Here is a 20,844-nt window from a genome sequence, read left to right on the forward strand (position 1 = left end):
TAAGTATTTTGGAAGTGACCAGTTCCTTTGCTATCTTTATCGGCCATCTTGTTTCAGCGGCCTGCCTTAATAGAGACAAACTTGAGCTACATTAAACACTTTTCTTTTTCTCTACAGGGCTGCATCTCAATAGTTTTTAAAGTGGCTTCATCTCCTCGCCTCCTTTCTTTCATCTGCACTGATGTGAACGAGCTGAACAGGTGAACACTATATCCCGGTAGGCATCCTTTATTGTATATCGCTGTACAATCCTGTGTTATCTGATTGGATTAAATTGGAGAAGAAAGATGACCCCCCACACACACAATATTACCTTTGCACTTTGTTTGTGTTTATTTATATGTTATGGTCGGATACCTTTTTCAAAACATTATCATCTCAGTCCATGAGAGGTGAAGAAGTCGAGGATAGGAAGCCATTGTAGATTGTCGATCTAGATGTATCCCTTGTCTTTTCCCTGGGTTGTATTGATTAGGCACCAAACGGAAGAAAACGGACTGAAGCACGGAGGGACTACCTCAATTTGTCCAATAAGAAACGCTAATTTCGTTGTGTGTTGTGCTACAGTGTGCCCTAATGAATACGACCCAGTCCTCATCTCTCAACAGCCTATGGTAGGAAGTAATCACTGTTTCTGCTGCTACAGTGGCACTGGCCCCCTACTATTTTACGGCATTGTTTTCACCCCTGGGAGTTTATGCACTGCTGCTCGCTGTGCACAGTAAGCACCGGACACCCTGTGATTTATGTTTACATTATGGAAAAGTGACATTTGGGCACAACAACACAAAGGGGCTCTTTGTTGACGGGTGTTTTCTACACACGCATCATTCAGTGTGGGGGGCAAAGACAGCTGTCACTCTCTCTTGCTCTATCAAAATCATACACAGTTTAACAGATGTTATAGCAGGGGCAGCTAAATGCTTATTACATGGCCAAATGACGAATTGCAGAAAGTTTGTCACTTTAATCATGTTACATACTGTTTTACCCACTTTATATGTTTATATTGTGTTCTAGTCATTTATATAACTACTGTTGAACACACATTTTCTATTCATATACTGTCTGTACACACCATTCACATACATATACAGTGCCTTCAGAAAGTAGTCACACCCCTTGACTTTTTTCAAATGTGGTACAGCCTGAATTTAAAATGGATTGAATTGAGATTTTGTGGGGCCTCCTGAATGGTGCAGCGGTCTAAGGCACTGAGGCATCATTACAGGCCCGGGTTTAATCCTGGGCTGTGTCGCAGCTGGCCTTGACTGGGAGACCCATGAAGCGGCGCACAATTGGCCCAGCAAAGTCCGGATTGGGGGAGGGTTTGGCCGGCCGAGATGTCCTTGTCCCATTGCGACTCCTGTGGCGGGCTGGGTGCATGCACGCTGACACGGTCGCCAGTTGTACATTGTTTCCTCCGACACACTGGCTTCCAGGTTAAGCAAGCAGTGTGTCAAGAAGCAGTGCGGCTTGGCAGGGTTGTGTTTTGGAGGACGCATGGCTCGCAACCTTCACCTCTCCCGAGTCCGTAATTGGAGTTATAGCGATGGGACAAGACTGTAACTACCAATTGGAAATCACAAAATTCGGGAGAAAAAGGGGTAAAAAGTAAATGACACTGGCCTACACACAATACCCCATAATATCAAAGTGGAATTATTGTTTTTTAGTTTTTACTACAAATTAATCAAAAATGAAAAGCTGAAATGTCTTGAGTCAAGTATTCTCTTAAATAAGTTCAGGAGTAAAAATGTGCTCATCAAATCACATTTTATTGGATGCGTACACATAATTTGCAGAGGTTATCGCAGGTGCAGCAAAATGCTTATGTTTCTAGCTCCAACAGTGCAGTAATACCTAACAGTACAAAACAATACACATGAATACCAACAAAAAAAATAAAGGAATTAAGAAATATCAGAACGAGCAATGTCAGAGTCTGGAATATAAATACATATGTATAATGCCTTCAGAAAGTATTCACACACCTTGACATTTTCCACATTTTGTTGTTACAAAGTGGGATTAAAATACTCGGTAATGTCAAAGTGTAAGAAAAATTCTAACATGTTTAAAACATTTATGAAAAATAAAACAAATATTTCTTGATTTAGATGAGTATTCAACCCCCTGAGTCAATAAATGTTAGAATTTGACAGCGATTACAGCTGTGAGTCTTTCTGGGTAAGTGTGGAAGGTAGGAGTCAGGCGCAGAGAGCAGAGGGTTCAATAACAGACAATTTATTCTCTCCGGCACAAAAAACGGTCACGCCAAACACAGGGCGCAGAAACACTGACCCGCCCAAGCACACAGGGCAAAATGATCCAGAGAGAAAATACATCCAACCGACAGTGAACACAAAATAATCACGCACAAACCCCAGCGGGCCAAACAGGCTTACATAGACCAGAAATCAAGAAACACAAAAGAAACCGGTGCAACTAATAAGACTAAACCAACAGACAAGGGAAAAGGGATCGGTGGCGGCTAGTAGGCCGGTGACGATGACCGCCGAGCGCCGCCCGAACAGGCAGGGGAGCCACCCTCGGCGGGAGTTGTAACAATACGTTTCTAAGAGATTTCTACACCTGGATTGTGCAACATTTGCCCATTTTTTTATTATTTTCAAAATTCTTCAACCTCTGTGAAATTGGTAGTTGATCACTGCTAGGCAACCATATTCAGGTCTTGCCATAGATTTTCATGCAGATTTAAGTCAGCTGTAACTCGGCTACTCAGGAACATTCACTGTCTTCATGGTAAGCAACTCCAGTGTAGATTTTCCCTTCTGTTTTATTGTCCTGCTTAAAGGTGAATTCAGTGTCTGGTGGAAAGCAGACTGAACAACGTTTTCCCTCTAGGATTTTGCCTGTCCTTAGCTTCATTCCGTTTCTCTTTTATCCTGGAAAAACTCCCCAGTTCCAAGCATACCCATAACATGATGCAGCCACCACTATGCTTGACAGTATGGAGAGTGATACTCAGTAATGTGTTGTATTGGATTTGGAAATTATTAAAAACGCATCCATGCCTGATGAAGACCTAAGGGTTGAAACAAAATCACATATGAGTATGAGCAGCAATGTGCAGCATTTTTATTTGCCATGAATTCACCTACAACTCCAGCACCAGCAGAAAGTACCTGGATGTGCGTATGTTCTTCAGCTTTTGTATTCGATTTACCCCAAACGTAACCTAACACTTTGTATTCAGGACTAAACATTAATTGCTTTGCCACCATTTTTGCAGTATTACTTTAGTGCCTTGTTGCAAATAGGATGTAATATTTATTTTCTGTACAGGCTTCCTTCTTTTCACTCTGTCAATTAGGTTAGTATTGTGGAGTAACTCCAAAGTTCTTGATCCATCATCAGTTTTCTCCTGAAATCGCTGAGTGGTTTCTTTCCTCTCTGAGTTAGGAAGGACGCCTGTATCTTTGTAGTGACTGGGTGTATTGATACACCATCCAAAGTGTAAGTAATAACTTCCCCATGCTCAAAGGGATATTCAATGTATGCTTTAAAATGTTTACCCATCTACCAATCGGTGCCCTTCTTTGAGAGGCATTGGAAAACTTCCCTGGTCTTTGGTTGAATCTGTGTTTGAAATTCACTGCACCACTAAGGGACCTTACAATTATCTGTATGTGTGGGGTGCAGAGACAAGGTAGCCATTAAAACATCCTGTTAAACACTATTGTTGTACACTGTATGTGTGCTGGGTTAGTTGGTGTGTGCGTCCATCTGTGGGTGTTAAAATTGACATTTCTGTAATTTCATTTTCAAGAAATCTAGCAAAAATGTCTAAAAACATGTTTTCACTTCGTCATTATGGGGTGTTGTGAGATAAGAAATTGAATACATTTTGAATTCAGGCTGTAACACAACAAAATGTGGAATAAGTCAAGGGGTATAAGTACTTTCTGAATGCACTATATATTTATATTCCAGACTCAACATTGCTTGTTCTAATATTGCTCTTTCCGATATGTTTAAATTTCTTGTTCTTCAAAAAAAAGTGGATTGTGCGTATTGTTATTGTATTTATTTAACTAGGCAAGTCAACTTATTTTCAATGACGGCCTAGGAACAGTGGGATAGCTGCCTGTTCAGGGGCACAACGACAGATTTGTACCTTATCAGCTCTGGGATTTGAACTTGCAACCTTCCGTTTACTAGTCCAACACTCTAACCAGTAGGCTACCCTGCCTAGTGGTTTGATATTGGTGGATATTGCTGCACTGGATATTGCTGGTTGGATATTGGTGGATATTGCTGCACTGTTGTAGCTAGAAACGTAAGCATTAACGCTGCACCTGCGTAGACATCTGCAAAACTGTGTACGTGACCAATAAACTTTTGATTTGATTATGAAAATACTTCTATACAACACAACCCTGAAAAGAGGATTAGTCCATTGGTTTTTCCAAAGAGGGGTGGGTTGGTCCACTGTTGGTCGAAAATGAATGGACCAGTTGTTCAGTGTTTCTGTACTGCATCTCTGTCTGTGTTTGTGTGCATGTAATCCTTTAGCATAGCTCCTTTACAGTCCACCTTGTTCCAAGCAAATCCAAGCGTGTCTAAGTATATTTGAGTCACATGAAAATGGGTTGAAGGACCCTCCGTAAACTAATTCCCCTAAGCACGTTTTGTAGCCCAATGTTATGAAGTGGAATGCGCCAAGGTCACATTTGGTATTACCGGCGTGAAAAAATACAATTAATAGACTGAATAATCGCTAATGCTTATTGTAGCCGTTTGACAGGATTGGGTGGTATCCAGATTCCTGTGATATACAATTTTACCCCTATAGCACATACGGGTCACTTTTTATTACATTTTTATGGGGGGAAAAAGCCCCAATAATCTTCACTTTCCAGAATGCCAACAAAATACTAAAGAATCCCCATTAAGGATGGTAGGTAAATGCTGACGAGCGCAGTCAAACGTTTACGACTGAGACAGACAACCCAGCTCATAAAGCGCTGCAAGTATTTCAAAACGTAGTTTGCAGCACACACAAAACGGCTGTTTTTGGAAACTAGTAGCGGTAAACTTGCGATCCGTTTATATCTAATACCTAGTGCACATGTTGACTGCAGGTATTTATTTTAAAAGTATAAAATATTCACATTTCTTAAACTGTGTTTACGGTATTGGAAAATCATACAGAGGGTATTTGCCCACCCCTACCTTTCAATGCTAAAGTGCTAAATATGGACACCACTTTGGCTTAAGCATGAAAGCGTAGCGGAGTAAATGTTAACCCAGCAGCTCTTTAGTTAGTGGTGTCCTGTAACATATTGTGGACTGTAATATCTCTGGCCTGTGCTTTCTTTGGCTCCGTCACTGTCAGTTTGTTATTCTGTCTGTTCCATGCTTCATTTCCTGGTCTTCTGAGTCATGAGAGGTGGAGAGCATCTGGGACTTGTGTGTGTTGGTGTGTTGATCCACAGTGTGACTTAGTGTGTGTGAAAGCTAAGTGTGCATGTGTGTGCCTGTAATTCATCACCTCGTACTGTATGTTCTTTGGTGTGGCATAACAGAGTGTGTAATGTTTGCCTTAAGGGCTGGATCATGCATATTCGTGGGTGTGTGTGTGTGTGCCCCCTAGTGGTCTTTGGTGTCTCTTACTGTAATGCTACAGTCTGGAAATACCTAACCTCACCTGTTAAACTGTCACTGACTTTGCAGACTGATTGTTATAGAGCAACTGTGGAGACTAAGAGGAACTAGTAAATCTCTTCAGAAGCTCTTCAAAACCTATTACATTTCAACAAAATTATAGACCTTAACCAAGCTGTGCTGGCTCGGCTCTTTGCTTTTCACATTGTCCTCTCCAGCACGCTTCCAGTAGCTATAGTGGATGTATAACCAGGCCAGCCAGTGTGAATCGGGCACTATAGTATTTTGTTAACTGAGATATTAGAAATTGAATTAGTTGGCTCTCTCTCTTTATTAATCAGATCTATTTTCTCCGCCCCTCTCGGGAGTCACTCCTCTGGCCATTCCAGTCCTCCTCTGTACATCTGTCCTCCGTCTTGTTGTTGTCCCCTTTACCAGACGTTATAAATAACTGTTGTTTTTCCTGCTGTGTCAGAGGCAGAGCTGTTGCCTGCCCCATGCTGCTGCTGGAGAGAGGAGGAAAAATATTTGTGTTTCTTCCCAGGGCTGTCCCTCATTCACTCCATTTCCCAGTCCCCATCCCACACTCCGCAGCTGGCCTGGTGCTCTGGCGCTCTCTCTGTCTGTCTGGTGCTCTCACTCTTCCTCTCTCGCTCACTCACACACCCACTTAGAAATACTTGTACTCTCACCCAGATTTCTCTCACTCACTCTCCTGTTTTCAGTATGATGTTTGATATTTTTATATAGCCACTTTTACACCCCTTGTAGTGCTGGTCTGGGATGAGGTCTCCCCTCTTATTAAATATGATCGGAAAGGCTAAACTGATCTTGGATCAGCACTACTCTGAGATGTTTGATGAATAGGGGCAGGAGAGCAATGCATACCTCACTTCCTCCATAGTGTCCCAATTGGTTAATAAGCCACCGAAGGAAGGTGTGTGTGTGTGTGTGTGTGTGTGTGTGTATGCTCCTTGGCTGCTATCTGAGGTACATTCTCATAGGGGTTGATTCACACATACTGTATGTATACAGAGTTAGGAGAGCTTTGTTCTGTCATTTGCTTACTGCATCAAACACACAGTACTTTGACATGATGAAGATCTCCGATCAATCCAGGTTAGTAGTCAGGGACCAAGATGAAACGCAACCCTCGGAAAAAAACCCAGCGCCAGCATTAATGCCAAGACTGGAGAGGAGGGTATGCGATCTGTGATGGGCTATGTGTGTGATGGGTTGGTTGGTGTGTGTGTTTGTGTGTGTGTGTATCCATGGGTGTTAAGTTACCTGGTTCGGTACAGTTTGTGCGATCTGTGTAATATATAGGCGCATCAATCTTGTGTGTGTGTTCAGTGCAGTGGGTTCAGTTGAATGGAGTAGGCCTACAGGAGGCCTTTCAAACGGTGTGTGTTTGCGTGGACAACAGGCGGTTTCACAAAGAGCTCTCTCTCATCACACCGCCCCACAAAGCCTTTCAACCATCATCAAAGAGTATCTCCCCGTGAATCTCAAAATAACTATCAGGCTTCGATTTAATTTATTCAAGGATTCATGAATAAATATGTTTAAATGCATAGGGAGATGGTGGAATGCTAAATAATGCTTGTTGTGTTTGTGTGAAAAGTTATCAGCGTGCGTCTCAAGTCAGGATTTGTCTTCAAATTCATATTTTCATTTCCATATTCAAGTAGATATTTCTGTTTTAAAAAGTCACACGTTCATAGTCGTTGGTTGGTTGCTATTTTACTATGTGTACCGTACATAAGCTCCATAGGACTAGTTAGCGTAATGGCAATCATTTTTTTCCCTTTCGTTGATGTAAAGAATACTATTCCAAGCCAAGCTGTGGTTGGTGTTGTCACTATATTCCTGAAAAATGCTTATTAGAATGTCATGCATTTAGGGCCAAACTAATGTTAGCATGATGCATTAGCTGCTAACTGCTAACCGTTAGCCTCCACTTATAGCTGGTACTTGGTCTCTTCCGTGGTTGGTCATATTGCTACAGTGGCTGGTATGTTCTGTTGTGATGAAAAATGAAAATTTACTAACTTTTTCCAGCTTCTCCCCGCGTGTCAGTGACGGTAGCACATTCTTTCCTAGAATGTGCACATATTTCCCCCTTCCATAATCGGCATGTAAAAACCCAAGCTGTAATTTCACTCCGAAAGCATTTGCTCCATGAAAACACACAAACGTATGAATACACACAAACGTATGAATACACACACACACACACACTATTTTTGGGATTCTTTCACTCTGTTCATCCTGGAAGAATACAATAGTCCTACCCAGTAGACTTTGTCCTGGATCTGTGTGTCATAATGCCTCTGCATGTTGGGACCAGAAATCACACCTTACTGTAACTCACCACACTCTGAGACACATGCGTGATATGGTATTACTGTATAGGCCATAAACAGGGATTTATCAATGGGTTATCTGTTGAGGTGTCTTCTGACGAGTGATCTCTTGCACTGATGATTGTGTGCCCTCTGCAGAACAGGCCTATTGGTGAGATATTTACTGTACAAAGGCTGAATCCCTAGTTTGCCTCCTACATGAATCTTATGTCAATGCCAATCTCTGTCAAGCTCAGGTGTGTGTGTGCGTGTGTGTGGTACACACCTTCCCTCCCTTACTCCTGTCAGGGAGTGGTAGGGTACTCATAGTAATCACCAGCAAACTGGTACAGTGTGCCCGTCCACAACCTACTTGCCAGAACAAAAGATGGCTGACATTTGAATGTATTGTTCCAGTAGTGGTATAACAACACACCTAGCCTCTCACACACAGACCTGGGTCGTGTTCATTAGACACCGAAAGGAAGAACTGAAACGGTAAGGGATTACTTGAACTTGTCCAATAACCCTTTAACCCTATTCTCAACTGGCTGGTAGAGCATCTTTTGACAATGGATATAGAAGTGGATATGAAAGAACATCTTCACACAAACTTTATCGGTCAACTCCCCCAGCCATCCTGCATTCATTAGCATAACGTGTATCCTTTTTAGTTGCTGCAAAAAAGTGTTGTGGCACTATAACTCAGTGGGCTTTAAAGAAAACTCCAAATCAGTGACCAAAGATATGGGATAAAAGGCAGGAATTAAGTTGGCGAGGCATTAAAATGTCACCATTCCTGTTAGTAGAGACCTTGAAGAGTAGGAATATGAAATAAGTAGTTAAAAAGCTAAAAAAGCATGTATTTACATTTTTTTTAATCGACTAGGTCTGCTTCAATCACCATTTTCTACCTATAAAAGTGAATGAAGCAGACCTACAGTAATATGTGTAATATTATTTTAGATGAGTTAAATTGCTAAGCAAATGTCCATTCTACTATGGCAGTGGTTCCCAAACGTTTTATAGTCCCGTACCCCTTCAAACATTCAACCTCCAGCTGCGTGCCCCCTCTAAGCACCAGGGTCAGTGCACTTTCACGTTGTTCTTTAACATCATTGTAAGCCTGCCACACACGATACAATACATTTATTAAACATATAAGAATGAGTGAGTTTTTGTCACAATCCGGCTCTTTTGGAAGTGAGAGTTTTTATAGGACCAGGGCACAAATAATATGATGATAATAATCAATAATGTTGCTCTTTATTTAACCATCTTACATTTCAAACCTTATTTGTTCATTGGAAATTGTGAATAACTCAGCACAGGTTAATGAGAAGGGTGTGCTTGAAAGGATGCACATAACTCTGCAATGTTGGGTTGTATTGGAGAGAGTCTCAGTCTTAAATAATTTCCCACAATCTGTGCCTGTATTTAGTTTTTATGCTAGTGAGGGCCGAGAATCCACTCTCACATAGGTACGTGGTTGCAAAGGGCATCAGTGTCTTAACAGCACGATTTGCTAAGGCAGGATACTCTAGGCGCAGCCCAATCCAGAAATCTGGCAGTGGCTTCTGATTTAAATTACATTTTCACAGAACCACTTGTTGCAATTTTGATGAGGCTCTCTTGTACAGATATCGGTAAATGGACTGGAGGCAGGGCATGAAAGGGATAACGAATCCAGTTGTTTGTGTAATCTGTTTCAGGAAAGTACCCGCGAAATTGTGCACCCAACTTACTCAGGTGCTTCACTATATCACATTTGACATTGTCCGTAAGCTTGTTCGTTTGCACATGAAAAATCATACAAAGACCTGTGTGCTGTCCTTGTTAATGCAGACGGAGAAGAGGTCCAACTTCTTAATCATAGCCTCAATTTTGTCCCGCACATTGAATATAGTTGCGGAAAGTCCCTGTAATCCTAGATTCAAATCATTCAGACGAGAAAAAACATCACCTAGATAGGCCATGCAAGCGGTCAGACAAGTGAAAATGATGGTCAGTAAAGAAAACGTTAAGTTCGTCTCTCAATTAAAAAAAAAAAAAAACGTGCCAATACTTTCCCCCTTGATAACCAGCACACTTCGGTATATTGTAAAAGCGTTACGTGGTCGCTGCCCATATCATTGCATAGTGCAGAAAATACACAGGGTATTTTCAGGGGCCTTTCTTTAACAAAGTTAACCATTTTCAAAAGGTCTTTCAAGATGTCAGGCATTCCTTTGGCAGCAAGAGCCTCTTGGATGCTGCAGTGAACCCAGGTGGCGTCAGAGCAGCTGCTTGCACGCATGTTACCACTCCACTATGTCCCCCTGTCATGGCTTTTGCACCATCAGTACAGATACCAACACATCTTGACCACCAAAGTCCATTTGATGTCACAAAGCTGTCCAGTACTTTAAAAATATCCTCTCCGGTTGTCCTGGTTTGCAGAAAAGGATGTCTTCCTTAATTGACCCCCCCCATAAACGTAACGGACATATACAAGGAGCTGTGTCAGGCCCGCCACGCCACGTCTGTTGACTCATCCAGCTGTAACCCACAGAATTCACTGGCTTGTATGCGAAGCAGTAATTGTTTCAAAACATCTCCTGCCATGTCACTGATGTGTCATGAAACAAATGTTGTTTGATAAAGTCATTGTCTGTATAGTTTTTTTTGCCCTCCTCCCGGCATTGTCTCAACCATATCCGCGGCAGGAGGAATAATGAAGTCCTCCACAATAGTACGGGGCTTGCCTGTGCTAGCCACTCGGTAGCACACCATATAAGACGCTTCTAGCCCCTTCTTATTAATGGTATCTGTTGCTTTTATACATGTCTTGTTACTCGAAAGTCGTCTTAATTCTTGCTCAAAAAACTCCCGTGGTTTATTTTTCAAATTGCCATGTTTGCGGGGCAAACTATCTGTTGTTCGGTGCTTTCCCAGGTAAGGAGGCAGTAGCTCTTCGCGCTGCATCAGATTCACAACTGTCAGTGTCCATGCTAGCTGGGCTAGCAACAAATGTAGAATTACTGATGCTAGCATTGGATGTGCTCGCGGAAGCAGAACAACTTGGCGTCGTCAAGTGCACGTGTAGTACTGCTGGTAGTAGCAGTACTGCCAGTGGAGCTGGTATGCGTCTCTATGGACGCAGGCCTTACTTTTTTGAACCATTTATCAATTTTCGAGAAAATGGAATGAGCAGCAGCTACGTTTGGCACCGTACCGTTAGTGGAATTCCCGCGAGAGAGTAATGGTTCATGTAATTTGATGTTCATTATTTGACTAGGCTACTTGTATTTGACATTGTTGTTATTTAGCTGAACACTAGATGGTACATTTTATTTTTGACAGTGAAACGAGGCTACTCGGGTGAGGAAAAAAATCTCACCCAAATGCATAGCCCTGTTGGAAAATATAGTGCCACCTATTGGTAGTGCACACTGGCAGTTTTCATTTGGCAGTAGGGAAGTTTCACACTGGTGAGATGGTAGATTGAGTGTACTTGTACATGTTATGTATGTGGAAATATGACTGCCTGATGACTGGACCATTTGAATAGTCTGTTTCTCTGTGTCTCATTCTGTGGCTTTGACTGTCTTTACCTCTCGCTCTCTCTGTTAATACCCCTTGAGTCATCCCCCCCCAGGTCACCTTGTAGTGCATGATGAAAAAGCTCCATCCCAGTTTAATGATTGCTTTTGTTCCTTCCTCCACGCTCCGTCTGCCCTCCCCTATCTGACCAAAAGTGTTCCATTATCACTCTTTGGGGGCCTTTTGAACTATTGAGGCCTACGTCATTTGAACTGGTCAGACCTGTAAGCAGTTAAATGCAGTCTAGGAGCACAGGGTCTTAGTATCTAATGAAAGGGTTGAAGTATATGTGTGTCTGAAGTTGCACCCTATTCCCTAAATACTAGTGCACAGCTTTTGAACAGAACCCTATGAAGTCCCTGTTCAAAAATAGTGCACTATATAGGGCATAGGGTGCCATTTCAGACACAACCAGGGTCTTAGTGTCTAATGACAGGGTTGCACTCAGTGATTTATTTATGTATCTCTTTTTGAGGTCTTGGCCCTGCTGTCAATGTCCCCACCCTACTATTGTACTGTGGCAGGATGACTGTCCCCTCTGGACAGCTGCCACCAGCGGTGGCCACCTTAAATAATGGAATTATACACTCACACCAGGGTTTCAGTTAGGAAAATGTGGCACTGGGCATTTTTTATTTACCAGACATCTGCCCGGACCCATAGGCATTGGGTGTGTAACACGATTAGGGCGTTTTCCCACGGTGCTCAGGATGACAGAAATCACATTTAGATTATGGTAATTAACCATAACAGATCATGCAAGTCGATGTGTGTCCTTCTTTCCAAATTATATTGTGCACTTTGAAGATTGTTTGAATAACAGTTTGAATAACAGTCAACCTAATACTTTTCCTCAGCCAGCAAGACAAGTAATGAACAGCAAAACCACTAGTCCGTCAATCTACTATACCCCATAGTAGAAAAGTTGACCTATTATATTGGTCAGCTTGTCGAGAAGGAAATAGCCTATTCCAAACAGACTGGGACAGTTGTGGGAGGATGGATCCACAAATTCATACAACCAGTAAGCCTAGGCTCCTGGACAATTGGCAGTTGCCAACTTTATCGGCTTTTCAAAATGTTCATAGGCCAAAAGGCAACTATTTCTGGCTAGCGAAACCCTGACTCACACACACGTTGTACACTCCATCCCGTGCGTGTACACACACGCGTTTTCACATGGCGTGATCCTTCTCAAACAATACTCTAGCCCCACCCCACACACACACACACACAGTTATGCACTCACACACAATCACATGGACTTTTCCTGACAATCCTACAGTATAACTGGAACTGTTATAGACTCATCTCCACCATAACAGTTATAGACTCATCTCCACCATAACAGTTATAGACTCATCTCCACCATACCAGGTATAGACTCACCTCCACCATAACAGGTATAGACTCACCTCCACCATAACAGGTATAGACTCACCTCCACCATAACAGGTATAGACTCACCTCCACCATAACAGGTATAGACTCACCTCCACCATAACAGGTATAGACTCATCTCCACCATAACAGGTATAGATAGACTCATCTCCACCATCTCTCCACATGCATGTTTGCTTGATGAACATGAACTAATCACACATCTTAGGACTGTGACAGCAGCTAATATGGTGCAGATAAATTCAGAGAGACAGGAACTTAGTGGCCTTTCTAAACTCTTGTGTTTTAACTTCTACTGTTATAAAACCCCTAGACTCTGGCAATTTCTATGGCGACAGCTGGCTGGTCAGCTAAAGCCCTGGAATGCACCAACTCATACACAAACAATGTCAGAACTTGGGGTAGAAGAGTTGTGTGTGTGTGTGTGTGTGTGTGTGTGTGTGTCTGTGTGTGTTTACACGAAAGAGAGAAATCTCAGCTAAATCATAGATGAGTCATCCGACACGCTTGTTAAGGTGTGAAAACAGTAGATCCTTTTGAATACATTGCAATGACATCCACCTGTCTCTATTTGAGTGTAGTTAAACTCACATGAGTTTTAGGCCTACACTTCATAGCTTCCTGGCAGCTGTTGTCGTCTATATGCTATGCAAGTGACTCGTCGGTATTCCAGGAAGTAGCCTTTTTAAAAAAATGGTATTTAATGGGAGAAAATGTAGTGCATCTTGTGGAAGTAAATGAATCAAAACATTTCATTTGATATATACCGCATCTTAAATGACCGTGTTTTCACAAATTTGATGATATAATCGTCAAGCCCATTCAAACGATTATGTCATATGGAAGTAAAGAGGAAGAAGTGGTTACTTTCACAGGGTATACATTAGTTCCTCTGTCCCCACAATAACTCAGTTTTTAACATTCTTATTTCTAGATCTCAAATTTACAGAGTAACGTTTGTTTAGTTGCTTTAGAAGTACGTTTTCAGAGAAAGGACCATCCGAGCTCCTTAGTTTTAACATTGACTCTTGTGAGCGCAACACAGACAGAGTTTGATCAAAGTTCTCACATGTCATGCCAATATCTGTACCCCTGAAAGAAGGCGGATCCCCTCAACCAAGCCGCTGTCTTCCGGATATCCATCCCTCTGACAACTCATCAGCCTCCCTCACACAGGAGTCACTCCTCCTCAGGGGCCATAAAGTTTAATAGCCATGGGAACTTCCGTCCCCTCTCCCAGTGACAAGTTTCTCTTCCCCCAGAGCAGTGGAACATGACCAAAAGAGTGTGAGAACAAACTTCTCCCTAAAAGGGGCTAATTTTTTAAAAATACGGTCATTTTTTACGTCTTGTACCAGTAGAGAATAACTTTCCGGAAGAACACACACGCAGTAATCTCCCTATCAGAAAGTTAATCAACTGAGCTGCCGAGGAGGAATGTGTTCTCTTCAGTTCAGCAGCCATTGTTCTCTATAAATAACTAGCCAGGTAAGCGGTCAGGCCAACTGGCAGGCTGGGGAACAGTTATTCATGGGGCACTACTTGACTACTTGTATCGCGACCCAACTCCGTCTGGAAAGGCTGGGGCAGAAGCCATGAAACTATTTGTACCAAATAAAATAAAATACACACAGGGACTGACAATCTGTAGACTATCAATAACACTTGAAAGGCTATCTCTGTAATTGTAATGTTATGACTTGCTCAGAGTGAAAGGGCACAAATAGTGTCTTTATAAAGAGGGACTGATGGTGAGTAGCAATTCAATATCATAAATTAAACAAACAGTGAAACTCTACTCAGCCCTTTCAAGAGAGTTTTGGAAGAAGAGTCAAGTCTGATGCAGAAAATAAATCATGTACCACTGCTTGTAACATAATCTGTGGCCAACTTTTTAAAGATTTTGGCAGGCGTTGATTGTAACATATTACAAACTGTAACATGACTCAGTTCAGAGTCTTAGAAGAAAATGTTTGAAGCACACTGATAAATAAAGGCTACTTGAACTAACTGGACACAGCAGTCTAATTTATTTTTATTTAACTAGGCAAGTTGGTCAAAAACTAATTCTTATTTAAAATGACAGCCTGCCCTGGCCTAACCCAGACAACGCTGGGCCAATTGTGCACCACCCTATGGGACTCCCATTCATGGCCGGAGGTGATATAGCCTAGTTAACTTATACAGTACTTCTCTCACAAGCACCATCATACAAGTTATGCAAGTTTAACACCTGGGCAATTACGTTAGGAATAAACATGGCCTTTCAAAGATTCAACTCATGCGTAATAATGAAAACATTTATAATCCTCATATAAACTCAGCAAAAAAACAAACGTCCTCACTGTCAACTACGTTTATTTTCAGCAAACTTAACGTGTGTGTAAATTTGAATGAACATAACAAGACTTCACAACTGAGACATAAACTGAACAAGTTCCACAGACATGTGACTAACAGAAATTGAATAATGTGTCCCTGAACAAAGGGGGGGTCAAAATCAAAAGTAACAGTCAATATCTGGTGTGGCCACCAGCTGCATTAAGTACTGCAGTGCATCTCCTCCTCATGGACTGCACTAGATTTGCCAGTTCTTGCGGTGAGATGTTACCCCACTCTTCCACCAAGGCACCTGAAAGTTCCCAGACATTTCTGGGAAGTAACGACCCTAGCCATCACCCTCCGATCCAACAGGTCCCAGACGTGCTCAATGGGATTGAGATCCGGGCTCTTCTCTGGCCATGGCAGAACACTGACATTCCTGTCTTGCAGGAAATCACGCACAGAATGAGCAGTATGTCTGGAGGCATTGTCATGCGTGAGGGGGTCATGTCAGGATGAGCCTGCAGGATGGGTACCACATAAGGGAGGAGGATGTCTTCCCTGTAACGCACAGCGTTGAGATTGCCTGCAATGACAAAAAGCTCAGTCCGATGATGCTGTGACACACCGCCCCAGACCATGACGGACCGTCCACCTCCAAATCGATCCCGCTCTAGAGTACAGGCCTTGGTTAAACGCTCATTCCTTCGATGATAAACGTGAATCCGACCAGCACCCCTTATGAGACAAAACCACGACCCATCAGTGAAGATACAGTTTTGCCAGTTCTGTCTGGTCTAGCGACGGTGGGTTTGTGCCCATAGGTGACGTTGTTGTCGGTGATGTCTGGTGAGGACTTGCCTTACAACAGGCCTGCAAGCCCTCAGGTAGCCTCTCTCAGCCTATTGCGGACAGTCTGAACACTAATGGGGGATTGTGCGTTCCTGGTGTAACTCGGGCAGTTGTTGTTGCCATCCTGTACCTGTCCCGCAGGTGTGATATTTGGATGCACCAATCCTGTGCAGGTGTTGTTACACGTGGTCTTCCACTGAGAGGACGATCAGCTGTCCGTCCTGTCTCCCTGTAGCGCTGTCTTAGGCGTCTCACAGTACGGACATTCCAATTTATTGCCCTGGCCACATCTGCAGTCCTCATGCCTCCTTGCAGCATGCCTAAGGCACGTTCACTCAAATGAGTAGGGACCCTGGGCATCTTTCTTCTGGTGTTCTTCAGAGTCCGTAGAAAGGCCTCATTAGTGTCCTAAGTTTTCAGAACTCTGACCTTAATTGCCTACCGTCTGTAAGCTGTTAGTGTCCTAACGACCGTTCAACAGGTGCATGTTCATGAATTGTTTATGGTTCATTGAACAAGCATGGGAAATAGAGTTTAAACCCTTTACAATGAAGATCTGTGAAGTTAATTCATAAAAATCCAAATATCTTTGAAAGACAGGGTCCTGAAAATGGGATGTTTCTTTTTTCTTGCCGAGTTTAGATACTGCTGCCCAGTGACTAGTGTGTGCTGTCACAGATACAGTGCCTTCATAAAGTATTCACACCACTTGACTTTTTCCACATTTTGTTGTGTTACAGCCTGAATTTAAAATGTTTTAAATTAGACTTTTTTCCGTCACTGGCCTATACACAAAAAATACCCCATAATGTCAAAGTGGATTTATGTTTAAAAATGTGTTTTTACAAATTTACTAAAAATGAAAACCTGAAATGTCTTGAGTCTAAGTATTCAACCCTTTTGTTATGGCAAGCCTAAATAAGTTCAGGAGTAGAACATTTCTTAACAAGTCTCATAAGTTTCATGGTCTCACTCTGTGTGCCTTTATAGTGTTTAACATGATTTTTTTTAATGACTACCTCGTCTATGTACCCCACACATACAATTATCTGTAAGGTCCCTCAGTCGAGCTGTGAATTTCAAACACAGATTCAACCACAAAGACCACTGAGGTTTTCCAATACCTTGCAAAGAAGGGCAACTATTGGTAAATGGGTAAAAATAAAATCTCTATGAGCATGGTGAAGTTATTAATTACACTTTTGATGGTATATAAATACAACTAGTAACTACAAAGATACATGCGCCCTCCAAACTCCGTTGCTGGAGAGGAAGAAAACTGCTCAGGAATTTGACCTTGAGGCCATTGGTGACTTTAACCTTTCTGATCTCCCCATCCCGGATCCGGGATCGTGAATACAGACTCAAGCTCATTACCATAACGCAACGTTAACTATTCATGAAAATCGCAAATGAAATGAAATAAATATGCCATCTCTCAAGCTTAGCCTTTTGTAAACAACACTGTCATCATTTCAAAATATGCTTCTCAACCATAGGAAAACAATCATTTGTGTAAAAGTAGCTAGCTAGCGTAGCATTAGCATTAGCGTTAGCATCCAGCACGCAACATTTCAACAAAAACATAAAAGCCTTCAAATAAAATAATTTACCTTTGAAGAACTTCAGATGTTTTCAATGAGGAGACTCTGTTAGATAGCAGATGCTCAGTTTTTCCAAAAAGATTTGTGTATTAGAAATAGCTCCGTTTTGTACATCACATTTGGCTACCAAAAAAAAACGAAAATTCAGTCCTCAAAACGCGAACTTTTTTCCAAATTAACTCCATAATATCGACTGAAAACATGGCAAACGTTGTTTAGAATCAATCCTCAAGGTGTTTTTCACATATCTCTTCGATGATATATCGTTCGTGGAAGCATGGTTTCCCCTCTCAATCAAATGGAAAAATACTTGCACATGGCTTTGCGCACCAGTTTCGACGCAGGACACCAGGCGGACACTTGGAAAATGTAGTCTCTTATGGTCAATCTTCCAATGATATGCCTACAAATACGTCACAATGCTGCCGACATCTTGGGGAAATCGGCAGAAGGTCTAAGCTTATTCCTGTCGCATTCACAGCCATATAAGGAGACATTAGAAAACAGAGCTTCAGAAATTATGCTCATTTCCTGTTTGACGTATCATCTTGGTTTCGCCTGTAGAATGAGTTCTGGGGCACTTACAGACAAAATCTTTGCAGATTCTGAAACTTCAGAGTGTTTTCTTTTAGTCGAGCATCTTTTCGTGACAAAATATCGCGCTTAAAACGGGAACGTTTTTTATCCAAAAATGAAATAGCGCCCCTAGAGATGCAACTGGTTAAAACAGTTTGAGTTTAATGGCTGTGATAGGAGAAAACTGAGGATGGATCAACAATATTGTAGTTACTCTACAATACTCACCTAATTGACAGAGTGAAAAGAAAGCCTGTACAGAATACAAATATTCCTAAACATGCGTCCTGTTTGCAACAAGGCACTAAAGTAATTCTGCAATAAATGTTGCAAAGCAATTCACTTTTTGCCCCTAATACAAAGTGTTATGTTTGGGGCAAATCTAATACACACATTACTGAGTACCACTCTCCATATTTTCAAGCATAGTGGTGGCTGCATCGTGTTATGGGTATGCTTGTAATAGTTAAGGACTGCCTAGTTTTTCAGAATAAAAAAATAAATTGAATGGGGCTAAGCACAGGCAAAATCCTAGAGGAAAACCTGGGTGTCTGCTTTTCACCAGCCACTGGGAGATGAATTCACCTTTCAACAGGACAATAACCTAAAACACAGGCAAAATCTACAGTGGAGTTGCTTACCAAGAAGAGAATGAATGTTCCGGAGTGGCTTTGTTACAGTTTTGACTTATATCTGCTTGAAAATCTATGGCAAGACCTGAAAATGGCTGTCTAGCAATAATCAACCACTAATTTTATAGAGCTTTAACTTCCAGATTGCTCCACCATGCCCCTGTACTTTTAGTTTTTTACAAGCAACTTCTCCCTTCCCACTCAACATACTTTGGGATTCTTTGGGTGTGAGACACTACAGTAGATATTACAGTTGGTCAGATTCTGGACCTGCCGTATGCAGTATTTCACCAATGACTGTGTCAAAGAAACTCGTACAGTGACTTCATGAAGTATTTGTATTTATTATGGATTCCCATTAGCTGCTGCTCTAGACTTTCATCAACATGTTTATGTTATAAAGTGGGATTCATGTTGATTTTAAATGTCATTTTTTTTGTCAACAATCTACACAAAATACTCTCAAAGTAGAAGAACATTTTTAACTGCTTTTTGGACCCTCATTAGGCGTCTCCCGGGGTTAGGGGTTTGGGTTGACATGCCAGTCAATCACTTCCCTTTAGTCGCACCCATAACTGTTTGCTCTCTCTGAAATGGAAGCCATACATATCACCCTCTGATATATCCCAATGAAAACATACAGGGGCGTGATCAGACACATGTTTGGTGATAAGCTAAGACTGACTAATGATGTCGTAATTTCTCCACTCGCGTCACTTGATGGGTTTGCTTATTTAAAGCACAATAGCGTACATTTGTACTGACCCTCGTCGGCTAGCCTTTACGAGCTTCCCTGAATGGTTTAAGCAATTTGTATATCACAGGTTTCTCTGTGTGTGCTGTAACAGTTGCACTGTGAAAAGGGGTGGGGGAGGGTACATCGACACCAGTGTTTGTGTAATTGAACATGGGCTCTAAAGCATCCTTTGTAAACACTCTTGTTGATCTTAGGAAGTGACTGACCGCAGGAGGCCGTGTGCACTCTGCAGACCTGATTTTTGTCCCGCTTTTCTGTCGAGCAAAGGAAAGGGTGTGCGAGTGTGGGTATGGGATGGGGTGGGATTCCACTTCTCCTTCTCCATTCTTCCCTCTCTCCCCCGGTCTTTAAATGAGTGGGTGTTGAATTGGGAATATGGGCAAGCCCTGTAATTAATGGCTCTCTCTCTCTTTTTTATCCCCCCCATTTGTGGCTTATTATCATTAGTCACATTCCATCAGTTCTCAGGGAGCACTGAGGCTTGCGAGCACTTGTTTGTGGTGATTTCTCTGGGTCTGTCTCGCTCTTTTCCTCTCTTGCCCTTTCTCTCCCTCATTCTTCCCTTCAATTGTCCTATATCTTTTTTGTCCCTTTTCTCTCTCTCTCTCTCTCTCTCTCTCTCTCTCTCTCTCTCTCACCGACCGACCGACCGACCGACCGACCTACCTACCTACCTACCTACCTACCTACCTACCTACCTACCTACCTACCTACCTACCTACCTACCTACCTACCTACCTACCTACCTACCTACCTACCTACCTACCTACCTACCTACCTACCTACCTACCTACCTACGCACGCACGCACGCACGCTTGATTGAATGAGATGGTGGTGGTGTGTGGGAGTCGACTTCAGTAAACAGATGATGGCCTACCAGGAATGCTCCGTAGTCGTCTGGTCCCTTGGCTAGGCCCAGACCAGTTGACCTCCTTGAGTTCTGTACCCACAGTATACCTGAAAACCCAGACCCCAAATCCCTGACAACCTAGTCTGTATCCATGGTGACCTCTCCATATCCAAGGGCAGTACAGCCAATGAGAACCTGTATAGGTCAATTGAAAACCCATATAGGCTAGTAAGGCTAAATCTCACAAACACACATAAGCATATACATTGGCCACAGATTTAGGCTCTACAC

General features: G+C 42.3%; 1 protein-coding gene across 11 annotated transcripts in view; it reads left to right on the plus strand.

Annotated features, from left to right (window-relative positions):
- plxnb1b (plexin b1b) overlaps positions 1-20,844 on the plus strand; it is a 138,785-nt gene that overhangs the window by 69,091 nt on the left and 48,850 nt on the right. For 5 of the 11 annotated variants that reach the window (XM_090205155.1, XM_090205152.1, XM_090205161.1 and 2 more), the window contains one exon: positions 118-217. The exons of 4 other annotated variants lie outside the window; for them this stretch is intronic. The gene's annotated coding sequence lies outside the window, so the exon portion shown is untranslated. The remainder of the gene's footprint in view (positions 1-117; positions 218-20,844) is intronic. 2 more of the 11 variants (XM_021568531.3, XM_090205158.1) reach the window with 1 other exon arrangement.

The sequence above is a fragment of the Oncorhynchus mykiss genome, chromosome 17, assembly GCF_057628025.1.
Source record: "Oncorhynchus mykiss isolate SJ-2025 chromosome 17, ASM5762802v1, whole genome shotgun sequence".
Classification (NCBI taxonomy): Eukaryota; Metazoa; Chordata; class Actinopteri; order Salmoniformes; family Salmonidae; genus Oncorhynchus; species Oncorhynchus mykiss.